Raw genomic sequence first — 6,234 nt, 5'->3', positions numbered from 1 at the left:
GCTTCTCCCTCTCCCTCTGCTGCTCCCTCTGCTTGTGCTCTCTCTCTCTGACAAATAAATAAAATCTTAAAAAAAAAAAAAAAAAAGATTCTCTCCCTCTGCCTCTGCCCCTCCCTGCCTCTTTCTCTCAAAATAAATAAAAAAAATCTTTTGTATGAATATAGCATATTTATTTAGGTATTAAAGACTTCTTTTTCTTCATCTCCACCCCCTGCCCACTTTCCCATTCCGCTGTTAGCTAACATAAGAGGTATTAATAGTGGTTAGCCATGGATCTTTGTATTTAAGTTACAGGATATCAAAGGGGAATTATCATTTAGAGAAAAGAACATCGCCCCCAAATGAATAAATCTTTATATTCTATTTTTAAAATCAAGTTTTATTTTAGGATAGTTTTACATTTATAGAAAAATTGCAAAGATAATACAAAGTTTCCACATATGGGCATACCTCATTTGATTGCATTTTGTTTTATTGTGCTTTCCAGATATTGTGGATTTTACAAATTGCAGGTTTGTGGCAACTTTTCATCGAGCAAGTCTACCCGTGCTACTTTTCCAACAGCATTTGCTCACTTCATGTCTCCATGTCACATTTTGGTAATTCTCGCAATATTTCAAACTTTTTCATTACTATTATATTGGTGATGGTGATCTGTGATCAGTGATCTTTGATGTTACTATTGTAATTGTTTTGGGACATCATGAACCCCATTCATGTAAGATGACAAACTTAATCCTTAAATGTTGCATGTGTTCTGATGTTATGATTACTTCACCGAGCACCCGTTCCCCCATCTATCTCCTTTTCCTCGGGCCTTCCTGTTCCCTGGGACACAGTGATATTGAAATTAGGCCAATTAATAATCCTACGATGGCTTCAAAGTGTTCAAGTGAAAGGGAGGAGTTGCATGGTCAACTTCAAGTCAAAAGTTCGAAATGATTACACTTAGTGAGGAAGGCATGTTGAAAGCCCAGATCGGCAGAAAGCTGCACCTCTTGTGCCAACCAGTTAGCCAAATTGTGAAAGCAAAGGAAAAGTTCGTGAAGGAAATTAAGTGCTGCTCCAGTGAACACAAGCCTGGTAAAAAAGTGAAACAGCCATATTGCTGAGATGGAGAAAGTCTGAGTGGTCTGGATAGAAGATCAAACCAGCCACAACATTCCCTTAAGCCAAAGCCTGATCCAGAGCAAGATCCTAATTCTCTTCAATTCTGTGAAGGCTGAGAGAGGTGGGGAAGCTGGGAAAGAAAAGTCTGAAGCTAGCAGAGGTGGGTTCATGAAGTCTAGGGAGAGAAGTCATCTCCATAACATCAAAGTGCAAGGGGAAGTAGCCAGTGCTGGTGGAGAAGCTGCAGCGAGTTCTCCAGAAGATCTAGCTAAAATTATCCAAGATGGTGGCTATGCTAAACAACAGATTTTCTGTGTAAACAAAACAGCCTTCTTTTGGAAGAAGATGCCATCTAGGACTTTCACAGATAGGAGAAGTCAGTGCCTGGCTTCAAAACTTCCAAGGACAGGCTGACTCTCTCGTTAGGGGCTAATGCAGCTGGTGACCTTAAGCCGGAGCCAATGCTCATTTACCATTCTGAAGATTCTAGGGCCCTTCAAAATTATGCTAAATCTACTCTGCTTGTGTTCTGTAAATGGAATAAAGCCTGGATGACAGCACATCTGTTCACAACATGGTTTACTGAATATTTTAAACCCACTGCTGCAGCCTACTTCTCAGAGAAGATTCTTTTCAAAATAGTACTGCTCATTGCCAATGCACCCAAGAGCTCTGATGAAGATGTACAAGATTCACCTTGTTCTCATGCCTGCTAATGCAACATCCATTCTGCAGCTCATGGATCAAGGAGTAATTAAGACTTTCAAATCTTGTTATTTAAGAAACATATTTCATAAGGCTAGAGCTGCCATAGACAGTGATTCCTCTGATGGATCTGGGCAAAGTAAATGGAAACGATTCTCAAAAAATTCACCCTTCTAGATGCCAGTAAGGACATTCACAATTCATGATAAGAGGTCAGAATATCAACATGAACAGGAGTTTGGAAGAAGTTGATTGTTACCCTCATGGAGGACTTTGAGGGGATCAGGACTTGAGTGGAGGAAGTAACAGCAGATGTGGTGGAAACAGCAAGAGAATTAGAATCAGATGTGGCGCCTGAAGATGGGACCGCATTGCTGCCATCTCATGACCAAACTTGAACGGCTGAAGAGTTGCTTCTTATGGAGGAAGAAAGAAGGTGGTTCCTTGAGATGGAATCTACTCCTGGTGAAGATGCTGTGAAGATGGTTGAAATGACACAAAGGATTTAGAATATTCCATAAACTTAGTTGATAAAGCAGTGGCAGGTTTTGGAGGGACTGACTCCAATTTTGAAAGAAGTTCTACTGTGGGTAAAATGTTATCAAACAGCATCGCCCGCTGCAGAGAAAGCATTCGTGAAAGGAAGAGTCACTCGATGCGGCAAACTTCATTGTCTTCTTTTAAGAAACTGCCACGGCCACCGCAGCCCTCAGCCACCACCACCCTGATCAGTCAGTGGCTAACAACATGGAGATAAGACCCTCCACCAGCAAAAACATAACTACTTGCTGAAAGCTCAGATGATAATCAGAATTTTTTAGTAATAAAGTATTTTTAAATTAACATATGTATATTGCTTTTTAGACATAATGTTATTGCACATTTAATAGGCTAAAGAATAGTATACACATAACTTTTATATGCACTGGGAAACCAAAAAATTCATTTGACCTGCTTAATTGTGATAATTCACTTTACTGTAGTGGTCTGGAACACAACCCATAGTATCTCTGAAGAATGCTGTACTCCACACTGAGTTTCTCCTATTATTAGTATTTTACACTGGCATGGCATATTTATCATAATGAAAGAACCAGTTTTGATACATTACCATTCACCTAAGCCCATACTTTATTCAAATGTCCTTTGTTTTTACTTAATGTCCTTTTCTGTTTCAGAATCGCATGTAGGAGATTACATATATGTTGTGTCTCCTTAGGTTCCTCTTGGCTCTGATAGTTCCTTGGACTTTCCTTGTTTTTGATGGCCTTGACAGTTTTGAGGAGTACTGGTCAGGTATTTTGTAGAATGTCTGTCAACTGAGATTTATTTGATGCTTTTCTTATAATTAGATTGAGATACTGGGTTTTGGGGAGGAAGCCCACAAAGGCTAGCATGCAGCATGTTAGGTGAAAGCATTTTGCTATTGTTTTTATTTGGAGGATTTTAAAATATGGTTAAAAGCGATATGTATGGGTGCCAAATTGACAAAGCGTAGACTGTGGTCACCAGTACTGCGTCAGCTTGATGAAACTGAAACCCCTTTTCCAGAATCCCCTTCCCTCTCTGGTTCTGAGTTAGAGTTGGACAAAAAAAAATTTATGCAAGATTTGGAATATGGAAGTGAAGCAGTTTTTAACCTTTGAAGTTCCTTGTGGTTAGATGCAGTTACAGACAAACACAGAAGTGCTGATAGCTCTAGCATGTTCTCCCTTTCCTCTGTTCTGGATGCAGCTCTTCTTCTTGATGGAAGACCCTTGACCAACAGTGGCTCCAGTGTCACTACCAGACACTTGGTGGTGAACCCACAGAGGTGGTAGTTACACAGAAGCGTGGCTTCCTCCAGGCCTTCCCATAAGCCATCACTCTGCAGCCATTTTGGCAGGTGGTTGTGCTTTGCTTCTCAAATTGAGGGGTTGGTGACTTTTTCTCTGATCCTCCAACTTCCTTCCTAGGCTTTTACTTTCCCAGCTCCTTCCACAACTATGTCACATTTGATTCCTATAACAAAATCTTTATCCCATAATGCACACAAGTTCTGATTCTGTGACTGAACTCTGATGGATACATCAAGCTATGGGTGACTAATCATTGACCTGAGAACAATTATAAAAGCTAGGAAAAAAATAGAAAACAATTGTGTAATCGTCTTATATGCTGCCATTACAAATTGCCACAAAGCTAGTGGCTTAAAGAACACAAATGTATAATCTTACAGTTCTCCAGGCCAGAAGTCTGGTATGGGCCTCAGGGATTAAAATCAAGGTGTTGGGGTGCCTGAGTGGTACAGTCGGTGGGCGACCGACTCTTGGTTTTGGCTCAGGTCGTGATCTCAGGGTAATGGGATCAGGCCCTGCATTGTGCTCCATGCTCAAAGCTGAGTCTGCTTAAGACTCTCTGCCCCTCCCCCACCCCACCCTCTCTCCCTCTCTCAAATAAATAAATAAATTAAAAAAAAAAAGTCAAGATGTTGGCAGGCTGCGCTCTTTCCTGGACGTTGTAGGAGAGAACCAGCTTCCTGCTCATTCAGATTGACTGGAGTATTCAATTCCTTGGCTGTAGGACTGAGGTGCCAGTTTTCCTGCTGGCTGTAAACAAAGGGGCATTTCCCAGGCTACCACATTCCTTGGCTCATTGCACCCTTACTCCATCTTCTTTGTCATGTTGCATCTCTCTTTGTCATGTTGCATGTTGTCTTTCTCATGTTGCATCTCTCTTACCCACTTTTTTGCCTCCATCTTCTGTTTCTATTTTTATTTATTTTTTAAAAGATTTATTTATTTTAGAGAGAGACAGAGAGAGAGGGCATGAGTGGAGGGGCAGAGGGAGAGAGAGAGAGAAATCCCAAGCAGACTCCCTGCTGAATGTGGACGCCTACTTGGGGCTTGATCTCATGACCCTGAGATCATAACCTGAGCCAAAACCAAGCATCGGACACTCAACCAACTGCACCACCCAGGTGCCCCTCTCTTCTGTTTTTAAAAGCTCATGTGATTAGGTTGGGCCTACCTGGATAATCTATGATAATTTTCCTATGTTAAAGTCTGTTGATTAGAAACCTTAATTCTATCTCCAACTTTAATTCCCTTTTGTTATTCAATATAACACATTCACAGGTTCTGGGGATTTGGGTCTGGATATCTTTGAGAGGCCACACTTTATTTGTGGCATCAGAAAAAGATGAAACTGGTCAGGATTTGAAAGGATGTGAAATTGAAGAAGAGGAAAATTCACTTTTTTCCCCTCTCAGGGAATCTGCCACTTAAATGTGAGAGGAAGAAAAGCCATGTAGGAAGCAGAGGTCTAGGGCCTGTGATAGTCTCATTGAGCCAGAGGTTGGAACATGAGGTTGCCAATAGCCAAGGGACTGAGATCTCAGAGAGGACGAAACTCAGAGAAGTAAACCTATAATTCTGCATGCAGTTTCTCCTTGAAATATATGTTAACCCCAAAGTTGCACGTGTGTAGGTTGAGAGCAGGAGCTGGGAGGCTATGGAGGTGAGCAGAAATTTCATCCATCCTGCAGGTAATTGGGGCCAGAAGCTGGATTTCAGAGCTTACCAGGATTGAAGGGGTCTGGTAAACAACACAAACCTTCAGCTGAGGCCCTAGAGATACTTTCCATGAATAGGGGCAAAGCAGAAATACATCAACCTTGATTTGACTACACTCCCTTCTACCTATCAGAAATGAAATCCTCTCTGGAAGAAATAATCATCCAGAGCTTCTGTATTTTTTCATATACAATGTCTGCCACTCAATAAAAAACTCCTAGGATACAGAACCAAATGACTGAAAACCAAAAGTAAAAAAATCCAGACAACAGAAGCAGATCCATAAACAACCCACACACTGGTGTAATGAGAAAGGGATTTAAACTTTTTCTTTTCTTTTCAAGAATCAAATGGTGATTATATAATGGAAAAATAAAAAAGAACTGAATTTAAAAATTCAATACATGGGCTTATCATCTTCATGACTTATTTATTTTATAACTAGAAGTCTATACTTCTTAATCCCCTTTATCTATTTTACTCATTTCCCCACCCACTTCCCTTCTGGCAACCACCAGTTTGTTCCCTGTATTTAAGAGTCTTTGTTTGTTTAATAGAATTTCAGATGCAGCAAAAGAGAAGATTAATAAAGATAAAATGGGTCAGTAAACATCCAGATTAAAGGAGAGATAAAAAGACATGGGAAATAAAAAAAGGCCATAGAAGACATATTGTATATGGTGAAAAGTCTGACATACATGTAATTAAAGTCCTAGAAGACAAAAAGAAATATCTGAAGAAAAGTAGCTGAGAATGTTAAAAAATTGATGAAAGATATCAAGCCACAGATTCAAGAAATTATACGAACTCCAAAAAAGATACTTACAAAGAAGGCTACATGTAAGCATGTCATACTGCAAGGGCT

The 6,234-nt window shown here is 40.2% G+C and overlaps 1 pseudogene; it reads left to right on the top strand.

Annotated features, from left to right (window-relative positions):
• The first annotated feature begins 655 nt into the window (after positions 1-655).
• On the top strand, positions 656-2,596 carry LOC116635794 (annotated as a pseudogene).
• The last annotated feature ends 3,638 nt before the right edge of the window (positions 2,597-6,234 follow it).

Source organism: Phoca vitulina, unplaced genomic scaffold, assembly GCF_004348235.1.
Source record: "Phoca vitulina isolate PV1807 unplaced genomic scaffold, GSC_HSeal_1.0 scaffold11, whole genome shotgun sequence".
Taxonomy (NCBI): domain Eukaryota; kingdom Metazoa; phylum Chordata; class Mammalia; order Carnivora; family Phocidae; genus Phoca; species Phoca vitulina.
Note: the sequence above shows the minus strand (reverse complement) of the source record. Positions and strands in the feature narration are given on the sequence as shown.